The following is a 12,772-nucleotide window of genomic DNA, read 5'->3' on the forward strand; positions in this document are numbered from 1 at the left end:
TGAACTCATTAGCATTTCTATCGGCTTAGTTAATGAAACTCTGAACTCTCTACTCTTAGCATCAACAACAACAAAAAAACCCGCTATTTAGAAACTTATTGATTGCTTTACCTGTCTGCATTGTGTCTACTATTTTGATTTTGTTTTAGATTTTAGAGATAATAAAACTAATTACCAATTTCCATGAGGTAAAGATTAAAAAAAAATAAATAGCTCTTAAACTTTAGGGCTAATATATAATTTCCTTGGGTTTGAGTTTGTAAATTGGGGCCTCATACACATATAAAAATGTTCGACTCCACTATGAAAAACAGATTTTATATTCTGAGAGCCTTAGGCATGTGGTTTATTATATATGCTCCTATTCTGGGGTAAACAAGGGAAGCAGAAGACTGCTTCCCAGTCTGTCAACCCTACAGGCACTGTCCTCCTTCTTGCCCATAACATAGCTGCTGTCAGGCTTTTCTACAAAGAATACTGGACAGCAAGTGCAGCTATGGTTTTTTCCTTCTTTGTGACTCTGTTATACTTTTAAAATTTTCTTTTTAAAAATATGTAACAATAACAAGCTCCTCACTGAATTAATAGCCCCTGAGGTAGATCAGAATATCACCAACTAGAGATTTGTGGGACATTGACTTGAAAGAAGCTCCTTCATATTACAGTGAGTTAGGGATGTATCTCCTTCCAGATCTTTAAGAAAAATCCTTCTAAAATATTGCTAACATTTGGTATCTGAGGCATTCAAAACTCTGGATACCATCAACAGACAATTATAACAGGTTTCATTGTGTAATTTAATCAGTTATTTTGTGGCAGCAGTATGTTTGTCTATTTAACTCCTGCTCCCTGCTATTATCTGACAGAAACCTATATTTATTTATTTTTATATTTAATTATGTCATACTAAACCTCATATAATTCCTCAAACATACACTGTCTTATGCTTCCATGCCTTTAATCATGCTTTTTCCTTTGTACAGAATAGTTTTCCATAACTGGTTCACCTGGGAGAGTTTCATCCAGGTCACAAAACTCTTTTCAGACATAATTGCTATCAAAATTTCCCTAAACATTTTCCTAGAAACACTTGAGTCAGGGTACCCATAGTTCCCTGGAGATACTGTTTCCCAATATTATTTAATGTATTGCAATTATTTACTTACATATTTATCTTTTCAACTAACTCTAAGCTCCTCAAAGACAAGAATGATATTTTATTCAATATTGTAGTCTCTGTGTTTGACAGAGCACCTAACATGTAATACATAGTCAGTGAAATTTTGATAAAGGAATGAATGAATGACAAAGTAATCCCAGAAGTTAAAAATAGCCATTAATAGCTATTGGCTTCTCAAGTTCTGCCTGTTTTGATAGCTCTCTGACATCTTTAATTTTTTTCTTTTTTCCAAATCCACTTTTCTAGATTGTTCTAGGTAGAGTAGGATGGAGAACTAGGTTATTTATAAGCTTTTAAAATATAACTTTTAATAGAGTATCTTAGTTTGAGTTCTTCCAAAAGAAGACCCTGAGACAAGGATTCAAATGCAAGTGTTTTGGTGGGTATATCCAGAAACTCTGGAAAGAAAGTAGAGAAATGAGACATAGAAGGGAAAGAAGTGAATAAGCATGCACTTTCAAGCAAACTACAATAATGGCAACTGGACTAGAACTTAATAGCACACAAAAACCCTGAGAGCCAACATAGAATTTCAGAGTTCCTCCACACAAGTAACTTGGTAACGTGGGATTTTTATTCACCAACTGTCACCAATCACTGGTTAAGTGCTACTCTTGTGGCCTGTTAATTCTCCGGAATGTCTTTTTCCCTGTATATTGGCAAAGAGGACTCCAGATGTCAGAGAAAGCCCTTAGGAAACAATGACAATTCCTGGTTGGCTAGAAGTCTGGCTGGTGTGCACAGAAATGGCAAGTACTAAGGATGGAGCATTGGCAGTGTTTTCAGCACAGAAGTTTTTAGGGCTGCTTCTCTTGAAACAGAAATAATCATCCATTAATCTCTTTTAACTATCCCATCACAGAAAATCTCTGTGATTCTTATGAGAATATATTTAATAGATTTTGTTGACGTATCAGAATTGTCATATCTATTGAGCATATTTTATTTACTAAAATATATAGAAATCTAAGTTCTTTAAGTAATATTCCTACCTTCCACATTACTGTTGTATTCTCTGCGAATTACCTGGCACTTGTTTTGTCACAAATACTCTCTTCTTTCTTCTCTATTCTTTTGTTTTTCTTTATTCTCTATTTAAAGACTTACCAAAAAAACATTATTCACAATTCTTATGCGATGGGCCATTGGCTCATTTTTCTAAATGCATGAATTATATACCAAGCAGTAATAGATGCCAAACAAAATCCAACCTACTGGGAATATACAGATGATTACATTGTTCCTACTCTTAAATAACATATAGTCTGCCATGATACAAAATAGTTAAAACTATAAACATTCATTGTAATTCAGTAAATCATTTCAAGTAGTTATTAATCTCAGGAACTGTACCTACATACAAAAATATAATAAGTAAAACAGATTTCGAGCTTGCATGCAACATATACTCTGCAAGGGATATTGACATTAATCAAGCATTCATACAAATTTATGCAAAATTACATATGCGATAGATGCAATGCAAGGTAAGTTCATGGTGATAGGAGATTTTATTTCAGTTATTTGATCTAGTGCAAGTAAGTGTTTAGAAAGTTGAGTAGGATTTAACTAATGAAAGGTGAAGGAAGAGGATTCCAGGTATTAATACATGGAATGGCATAAAGGGAAGAAGGAGAGGTGAGTAAGATAGGCTAAACGAAGGTCAGTGTAGTTAGAGCTATAAAAAGTAAAATAAGGTTGAGACTGGAAAGATGTTTGGGAGCTAAATGCAGGTGTTTTCTTTATCACAAGTTCAATGAAAAGCCATTAACAATCTGATTTGCATTTCAAATAATCACTTTGACAAAAGAGTCAAGAATCAACACCATTAATTGTTAGATAATTTAAGATGTTATTGTGCTAGTCCAGGTGAGAAATAATAACTAAAAGTAAAATAGTGTTCATGGAGTGGTAGAAAAACAGATGGATTTGAGAGATGTTTATTTAGTTAAAAATCATCAGACTTTCTGATGGATTGGATACAAGAATGTGGAAGAAGGAGATGTGAAAGATGACTCCTGAATTTGGGGCTTGTGCCATATAGGATGCTACTACAATTGAGTGAAATAAGAAAAGAGAAGATTTGGAGGAGGTAGATCGTGAATTTGGTCTTGGTTGTCTTTTTATATGGCACTGGCCAAATCCTCCAAAATAAGGCTGAATTAAAATGGCAGCAATTGTAACCAAGGTCAAGCTCATTTCACTCACAGTAGGGACAGCCAGTAAATTGAGAGACAAAGTGTTGGGGCAAGGAAAGCAACTTTTATTTGGTGAGCCAGTAGACCAAGAATATGGTGGACTAATGTCCAAAAGAACTTTTTAAAGTTAATATAAACTTTAGGCTCCTTTATATCTTCAGGGAAGAGGAAGGGGGATTGGGTTGCAAGAGGTAACTGCAGATATCTGGGCATCAGTGAGGGTCTGAGGAGGTTGTAAAATTTCTATGCTCTTGGTCAGTTAACTTGGTAGGATGAAGGTAAGGATGTTCCTAAAAGTTTTTAATGTAACATTGTTACTTGTGTACATGAAGTCTATCTATAAAGTATCCATCCATGTAATATGAAAATTGAAACATTTATTGAAGAAGATACAAGATATAAGAAACATTGTAATAGGACAAGGACATCTCAGTCTCCTTCAAATTAGACAACTTGGGACTTCACACAGTTCTCCTAGCATCTCTTCCACTGTTGAAAATACTCTTCAAAATCCTTTGTTGAAATCATTATCAGCTGCCTTGTTGTTTTGTCCTGAATTTCATTGATGGTCTGAAATCGCTTCCCTTTCAAAGGTGATTTTAATTTGGGGAAAAACCAGAAGTCACAGGGTGCCAAATCTTGGCTGTAGGAGGGCTGAGTCACCTGGGTGATTCGATGTTTAGCCAAAAAACTCTGCATGAGACGTGATGCATGGGTGAGTGCACTGTCATGATGAAGCTGTCAATCAGCAGTTGCCCATAGCTGCGGCCATTTTCATCATATTGCATCTCTCAACCAAAGAAGAACGTTGAAGTAGCACTCCTTATTAATTGTTTTGCCTGGAGGAGCATATTCATAATGCACAATACCTTCCCAATCAAAACACACAGTTAATATGGTCTTGCTGTGACTTAGCTGTGCCGTCGTCAGGTGTGGAGAGCCAGGTACCTTCCATTAGGATGACTGGGCCATCATTTCTGGATTATAGTTGTAGATGCACCATTTGTCTCTGGTTATGACCTTCTTGAGGAAATCTGGTTCATTGACAGTGGTTTGAAGCAAATCATTAGCAAATGCAGCATGATATTCCTTCTGCTCTGGTAGCAGAAGCCACAAAATGCATTTTTCCACAACACATTTCATGCCAAGATCCTTCGTCAAAATCACAGACACAGTAGTTTTTGGAATCCCCTGATCACCTTCTAGTTCTTGCACTATCAGTTGCTGATCTTTATTGATTGCAGCTCATACTCATTCAGCATTCTCAAGTGTTCTGCTTGTTGCAGGCCTTCCAGAATGTGGATCACTTTCAACAGATTCTCAACTATCTTTGAAGAGTTTGTGCCACACTGTTATTTGTGTTACACTCATTGCATCATCCCTGAAAGCCCTTTGCATCATCCAAATAGTTTCCATGGAGTATGTTCAAGCTTAATGCAAAATTTTATGCAGATTTGTTGCTCTACTCAGTCATTTTGAATGCGAGGGCCACAGCATCCCTGCTCATTCAGTGGCCTCTAGCACCCCACTGACTAGTACAGTGAGGTTAACATTGTTCACGCATGTGCATTACAGTCCACTGTCCTTGGCTGCCAGGTGACATCAATATCACACAAACCATGCTTGTTATATTAACAGTGGCTGGATAGACAGACAGACTTGGTATACTTTTCCTATCTTCCTGGGAGTTAGTTTTGGAAAAGGCATGGTTGTTACCTTTCTTCTAGCTTTTGTACAGAGCTAAGAGGAGGCTTTTAATCTAAATGATATTACTGCAGGGGGTCAGAAGCAAAATGGAGTTAGTCATGCTAAGCTTCCCTTCAGCTGTTACATAATATGTATCTTCATCTTAAGTCCCATATAAACAGAAAAATATTTCATAATTTCATTACTACATGTGGTATATGCTATAAGTTTTTTTTTTGTAGATGCTTAATAAGGGTCTAAGGGAATTTTAATTTTTTAAAATAATTATTACTAAAATATATTATCATGAAGGTATGATCAGTGCTGTTAAATGCAATTTTCTACATCTATTGAGATGATTTTATTTAAAAAATTTTTAATATGTAGGAAATAAAATAACACTTCATCTTATTTTCATTTGCAAACTTTATGTCTGTTATATCTGATAGGGGTAAGAATATAATCCGATTATTTTAATTTTGTGAAAGTCGTTCTCTTTAGTCTTGCCTTCTAACAAAGAGATCTCTCTTTGTCTTATACCAGTGGCAAGATGATAATTTGTTTCACTGCTGACAAGCAACAAATCTTCTCTAGGCACACTGCCCTCTTTCCTGGTCCTCAAACATCCAGTTACCTTCTGGTCTAAAAGCTGTTGTAACTACTGTTCTCTTTGCCTAGAATACTATTTCTCTAGGTGTCTGAATGGCTAATACCCTCATCCCTTTTGGGCATTTTACTGAAATGTCACCTTCTCAATGAGGAATACTAAATCTTTTAAAAGTTGTAACCTGTGTCACATTCTCGGCCCTATCACTTTGTGTTCTCCTTATTCTGCTGTATTTTTTTCTTTTTTTGTTTTAGCACTTATCATCTTATAATATACTATGGAATTTACTCACTAATTTTGTTTGTTGCTACTTTATTCTCCCTGGCCTAGAATAAGCTGCATGAGAGCAAGAGGTTTGGTTGTTCTGTTCAATGATGTATCTCAAGTGATTAGAACAGTGACTGGCACAAAGTAAGTTAAATTGCTAAAAAGAAAATGCAAACCTCAAGTATGGTATGTGAACTAAAAATAAAATCTTAAGCCCTCTGCTAACCAAATGAACCCCTCTTGGGCAAGGAGACCCCAGAAACACCATTCCAGTTATGATGGGATGGGAGAGATAAAGTATAATTTTATGTGTATGATTTCCCCTCATAAATATTCATTACTTCTCCTATAGCTTGTTCTATAAGTATCTTTGACCACTGCACTCAGTAGAAAATCCTGTTGCCTTATGTCTCTTCATTAAAGCATGTGTGCCTGGCTTCTGGCCTGGGCTCTTCCTCCCAATCTGTTGGAATGGCTACCCAACAGGTTGCTATACTTTATGAGAAACAAAGCTCTCCTTTTTCCAAAGTATAAATCTCATTAATTTTTTTTTTTTTTAGTTAACAGGTATTGGAGATTATGTAAATTGTGATCTCTTCCCAGACTCTAAGTATAATGCCTTTTGAGAAACAGTTGAGGCTAATTTTGCTAATAGCTAAACCAAAAATTATGTGAATAAGTAGGTACAAAATCTGAGGATTATTTGATTCCTTTATTTCATTAAATATTTTTATCTTCTCAGAAGCCTCTAGAAACATTTATTTGCATTATTGTTCCAAGAAAACTATCTTACTTTCATTCTCTCTCTTAAACATATGTTGGTACTTACAGACATAGACACCTACACACATAAGTTTAAGGAGATAGATTTCCAAGTCTACCTAATCATTTCTCTCCTTTTTTTTTATTTTAGCATATTATAGGGGTACAAGTGTTAAGGTTACTTATATTGCCCATGACACCCTCCACTCTCGAGTAAGAGCTTCAAGCATGTCCATCCCCCAAACATTGCTCATTTCTCTTTTATAAGTCTACTTTTAATGTGGTACTGTATTTCTGCAAATATACCAAATATACAAAAAGATAACGATAGCATTAAAATATAATCATATATAGAAACATCTATTTCTATGTGTATCATTTGAAAAATACAGAAATTCTCTCTTACTCTAAAAACCACACATCTTGAGTAATTCTGTCTGCCTCTTTTCCAGGCATTTGATAACAGCCAACTGCATTTACCTAAATTTTAGTTCGAAATCAGAATCCTGAGAGCTTTGATTGTGACACCAACTTTATTCAGCTACTTTATTATTACTTTTAATTGACACATAATAACAGTACATATTTATGGGTTACAGTGTGATATTTAGATACATGTAGAAAATGCATAGCAATCAAATCAGGACAATTAGCATATCCCTCATCTCAAACATTTATAATTTCTTTGAGTTGAGAACATTAAAAATTCACTCTTGTAGCTGTTTAAAAATATACAATAAATTTTTGTTCATTATAGTCACCCTATAGTCCTATAGAACACTTGGACTTATTGTTTCTATCTAGCTGTAATTTTGTTTCCATTAACCAGCTTCTGACTATCTTCTTCCTTCCCCAATTCCCAGTGTCTAGTAATCACTATTCTACTCTCCACTTCTATCTGATCAATTTTTTAGATTCCACATATGAGAGAGATCATGCAGTATTTATTTTTCTGTGCCTGGCTTATTTCACTTAATAACATATCCTTCAGGTTTGTCCTTGTCAAAAATGACAAAATTTTATTATTTTTTATGACCAAATAACATTCCATTGTGTATATACTACCTTTTCTTTATTAATTCGTCTGTTGATGGACGTTTAGGTTTATTCCATATCTTGGTAATTGAGAATAGTGCTGCAGTAAACATAAGAGTGCAGATATCTCTTTGAAATAGTGGTTTCATTTCCTTTGGATATATACTCAGTGTTCGGATTGCTAACTTTCATGGTAGTTCTGTTTGTCATTTCTTGATGAACCTCTATACTGTTTTCCATAATTGCTATACTAATTTAAATTCCCACCAACAGGATGAAAGAATTCCCCTTTCTCCTCATCCTCACAAGCATTTGTTATTTTTTTGTCTTTTTGATGATAGACATTCTAAATGGGGTCAGATAATAATTTTGTGATTTTGATTTGCATTTCACTGATGATTAATGATGGTGGCATTTTTTCACATACCTGTTGGCCATTTGTATGTCATGGTTAAGAGATGTCTATTCAACGTGTTTGCCCATTTTTAAAAAATTGAGGTTTTTTTATTTTCTGTTGAGTTTTTTGAGTTCCTTGCTTGTTTCATGTATTAATAGTTTGCAAATATTTTTTCCCATTCTGTTGGTTGTCTCTTAACTCTATTGATCATTTCCTCTGCTGTGCAGAAGACTTGTAGTTGCATATAATCTAATTTGTATATTTTTTTCTTCTGTTGCCTGTACTTTTGAGGTCTTTAAAATATTTTTTTTTTGCCAAGTCCAATGTCATGAAGCATTTCCCCTATGTTTTCTTATAGTACGTTCATAATTTAAGGTCTTTAAGTCTTTATTCCATTTTGAGGTGAGAGATCTGGGTCTAGTTTCATTCTTCTACATATAAATATCTAGTTTCCCCAGTGCCATTTATTGAAGAGAGTGTCCTTTCTCCAATGAATATTCTTGGTGTTGAAGAAAACCAAAACATTTCACCCCAAAATATACTTCTTTGACATATTTTGAGATGATTGCTCAGAGGGCCTATCAATAGAAGTAGCCCTCAAAACTATCTTTTGTAGGGAAGGTTTATATCAGTAGAAGAAATCTTAATTGATTTAATCAGGCTTTCCCAGAGGCCTTCCTTTATTTACATGGATCTAAGGAAGATTAACAGAGCATCTGACACCTTTAAGTGACCAAAACAAACATTTACTGTTTATGTCCTTTGAGGGATGCTACCTGCAAGGTTTCATCTATATAACATGACCACCTTTGCTAGCCAAGCCTCCTCTTCTCCCCATACCACAACCTGTTTTGCCACCATGCCACCACAATCTGTTTTGCCATGCTCCAAGCCCCTATTCTTTCTTTAACCTCAAGATCTCATAAAAGCATCAAGCATCTGGTCATTTTTTTTTTTTTGAGTTCTAATATTTTGTATGACTCCTGTTCATGTTAATAAATTAGCATACCTTTTTTTTTTTATTAATCTGTCTTTAGTCAATTGATTTTTCAAAAACCTTTAGAAAGCAAATGGGAAGTTTTTTCGTGGCTCCTATAGTTTTGGTGCTGTGAACAGGATAACCAATCCTGCTCTGCTCTTTTAGAAGCTGCAGTCAAGAGAACTCATGGCCTTACAAGCTGGGAGAAAGGTAAAAAAAAAATTAACAGCCAGGTTACCAATTTCTCTCTCTGGAATTCCATCAAGTGGATGTAAAAATTACTCTTTGTCTCTTTTTGCCCTCCAAAATAGTTATTAATGGGAGAAAAGGATTTGTGTGCCTAGTATTGGGTATAGGGCTCTGGAACATTTTTTGGTATAAATATTTATATTGTCTGGTCCTTTTCCTCCCAGAAATAGTCTTTTCCCTTGTTTTTGTTCATGTTCTTCTGTCATAAAGAAGGGTATCACAGGGTAGAACATGGGCCTAAAAATCCTATAAGCCCATTTTTAGACTATCCCTACAGACTAGTCAGTTTTGTGTTTTTGACCATACCAGCATCTACTGAGATAAACTCTCTTCTAAATCTCCAAAATAAAAATTAGTTGGATTTTCCCCTCATTTTGTTTTATGTCCTTGAGAGCTTGACTTGTAACCAAGTGAGAGCACTCTCTCTTGGTGTCTGCCAACTGAGGTGCATGATTTTTAGGTCACATTCAGTGGCCAGTCTGGAAATGGCTGGAAACCTGAGACAAATATGATTTTAAGCAGCCCAGCACACTCTTTGTTCCAAATGTGCCACACTCTCAGGGGAATTTGTCTTAACAAGAAGACTTATCCATAAGGGGATTTTTTTTTTTTCATCTCTATCCTTGTTGCCTGCTTAGTCCTGTAAAAGTCCAATATTAGAATGGCTTACCTGGTGTCATTGGTTAATGGTTTGTGATAGGCAGCCCCCTAAAAATTTGTGGGATACTGGAGACACCATATGCACAAGCACCATCCTCAACCATCTGTAGCACAAAGCCTTTTTCTATCTCAGCCTATTCCTGCTAGTAAATTTTGAGAGCCAGATCATCAAGACTGCTTTTTCTATACCCCCTTCCAGATGCAACAGTTGCTTATATGGTAAGAACTTATTCCAAACCCAGAAAATAACCTCCTGAGCTTTCCATAAAGAGGTTTATCAGATTGAGCTGCTATTAAAATAAGTACACCGTTGGCAATTTTCATTTCTAGTGGCCAAAACATGAATCCTTTAAATTGAAGAGAATCCTTTATTGGAAAATATTTTAGAGATCTCTCATTTGTATTTATCAGAGGGTCAAACTAAAAAGAAAGACACATAATAGTGTCATGGCTAGCCTTAGAAATTGTGAACAAATTAAAGAGCAAAAATCTGACCTAAAACAAAGTTAAAATCCTTTGTATTCTTAAACTGCCTGCTTTGGATTCCCTCCAGGATTTATAAAAAGAACACTCCACCTTATAGTCTAGTAATTAGGATTTTGTGCTTTCACTTACTGTGGCCCACTTTTGATTCTCTGTCAGGGAACCAGTATCTACAGGGTTGAGCTCTTTAACCCAGGAGAAAGAATATTTATTAAAAGACTGGTTTGATATTTGTGTGACTCTTGACTTCTTGGGGTACCTATTTATTATTGATTCTGTTCCTTTTTATGGACAGTTTTTGATTTACTGTCTTATCAACTATATCATAATCTTCCATTTGTGAGGCACACAGGATGATCAGCCTGTATATATAGACAGCCAGTTGAGAAGCTGAGACCCTAGAGAATATTGTCAGACAAACATGTGGGTTATATCCCAATTGTGACTAGTAAAACATTCCCTTCTTTGAGCTGTCTTTGGGGCGGGTATAGATCTTGTGAGGACTGCTTTACAACTCTTTGGAGATACCTCTTTTGTCCTTGGTTAAGTCCTAACCTTGGTTATGGCCTAACCTTGGTTATGTCTTATTGGCTTTGGTGAGTCACTTGGAAAAAGGTACCTTTAGTTTTATAAAAAGGAAAAAAAAAAGTTAAAAAGTAAGGAATATTGGCTGTTTGTTCCAGACAAATTCTGATAATAAGAAATTCCAAAATAATTTTTTTAAAGAGGTCTATGGTCAAAGACAACTTAATTAAAAGTTGTTATTCAGGCTTTAAAAAAGTCCTTTTAAAAAATTATTTCTGCTTTTTTCTCTTTTGTATTGTGTTTCTTGGATATTTTTTCAGTTGACTGAACACCTTTTTAATTATATGTTTGGTTTCTCTGTTTTCTTTCTTTCTTTCTTATTGGTATGATTTTTGCTAAAAGAAGAATGTAAAATTTCACTCACCTTTTAAAAAGCTTGATAGCTTCCCAAATTGGCTCTTCTAAGAATTGTTCTCCCCTTTTAATTATCACTTTAGCTAAATGAGTAACTATTATTTCACAGTGACCTGTGAGCCTGTTTTTGATTGTTTTAAATCTTTGATACTAGAAAAACTTCCCCAAACTAAGTTTCAAATTCTAAAGGGCCCCTGGAAGTACAAGAAAGACACATTAGGCTTATTTGTTATGTCAAATAAGACAATGCTTCCTGTATGCAAAGTGTACAAACTTTTTTTGAGTTATGTTCATATGAGTATTTTAATAATATGTGGTCCAAAATTGTATGGGATTCTTAAAATTCTGATATGTCTTGGTATCAAGTATTGGTTGTAATTATGATTATTATGTTGAATTATAAGCCACAAAAAATTACCAATTTTTGTCATTTGTTTCTTTAACCATTTTAAGTCTTCTTCACAGTTAATTGCTTTATTCTTATACTTTTTTTTCCCTAAAAGTTCTTTGCAAAATCTAAAAGATTTTGCAAAGAACTTTTTGCTGTGCCTTCAAGAAGTTTCAGAAAAAGAATAAAAAGATTCTGACAGGTACTCTGAAATACAGGCCTCGGCTTATGACTTTGAGATAATAAGATCTTTGAACTTGGTAAGAACTCTAATAACTCCAAAGAAAAGAATTGGACTAACAAAATTGCTAACCTACTATCAGGCAGAATAAGAATTAATTACATGGGACTGAACAGATGAAGAACTGAATTTTTTTTATGACTTTTGTTTGAAACATTGCTGATTCATTTTATATGTTGTGTTCCAGAATCAATAAAGCTTTTTGTTTCTTTTGAGTTATACATAGCTAACAGCAATTAAGTATATTTTTGTGAAAAAAATTAAAACATTTACCTTTTTTCTGCCTAATTTCTCCAGAATTTGGAAACTATTTGTGAATACACTTAATTTATGGAAATATAGTTATTTGCATAAGTTCATTAAGAATCTGTTTTCTTTTGTAAACAAACACAATTGGAGATATTTGTTATTTTATCAAGGCTTTGAATGAAATGTTATATTTTCAGGTATGATTAGACTACTTTGTGGAATTGAAGTTAACTTTTATATAGCCAACAAAACCCCCTTGGAAATACTGGCCTGATATCTTATCTACATAGTTCTCCTATAAGGACCCTGACCTTGAAGGAAATAAAGAATGTTATGTTCTGACAGGCCCAGAAACGTTAAGACATTTTGAGGACTTCAAAAAGAAAAGCCTTCACCAGATTTATACAAGTATTACAGGAACAGTCAGATGGTGAATCCTTGGCTTGGCTTCC

The sequence above is a fragment of the Microcebus murinus genome, chromosome X (assembly GCF_040939455.1).
Source record: "Microcebus murinus isolate Inina chromosome X, M.murinus_Inina_mat1.0, whole genome shotgun sequence".
NCBI classification, from domain to species: Eukaryota; Metazoa; Chordata; class Mammalia; order Primates; family Cheirogaleidae; genus Microcebus; species Microcebus murinus.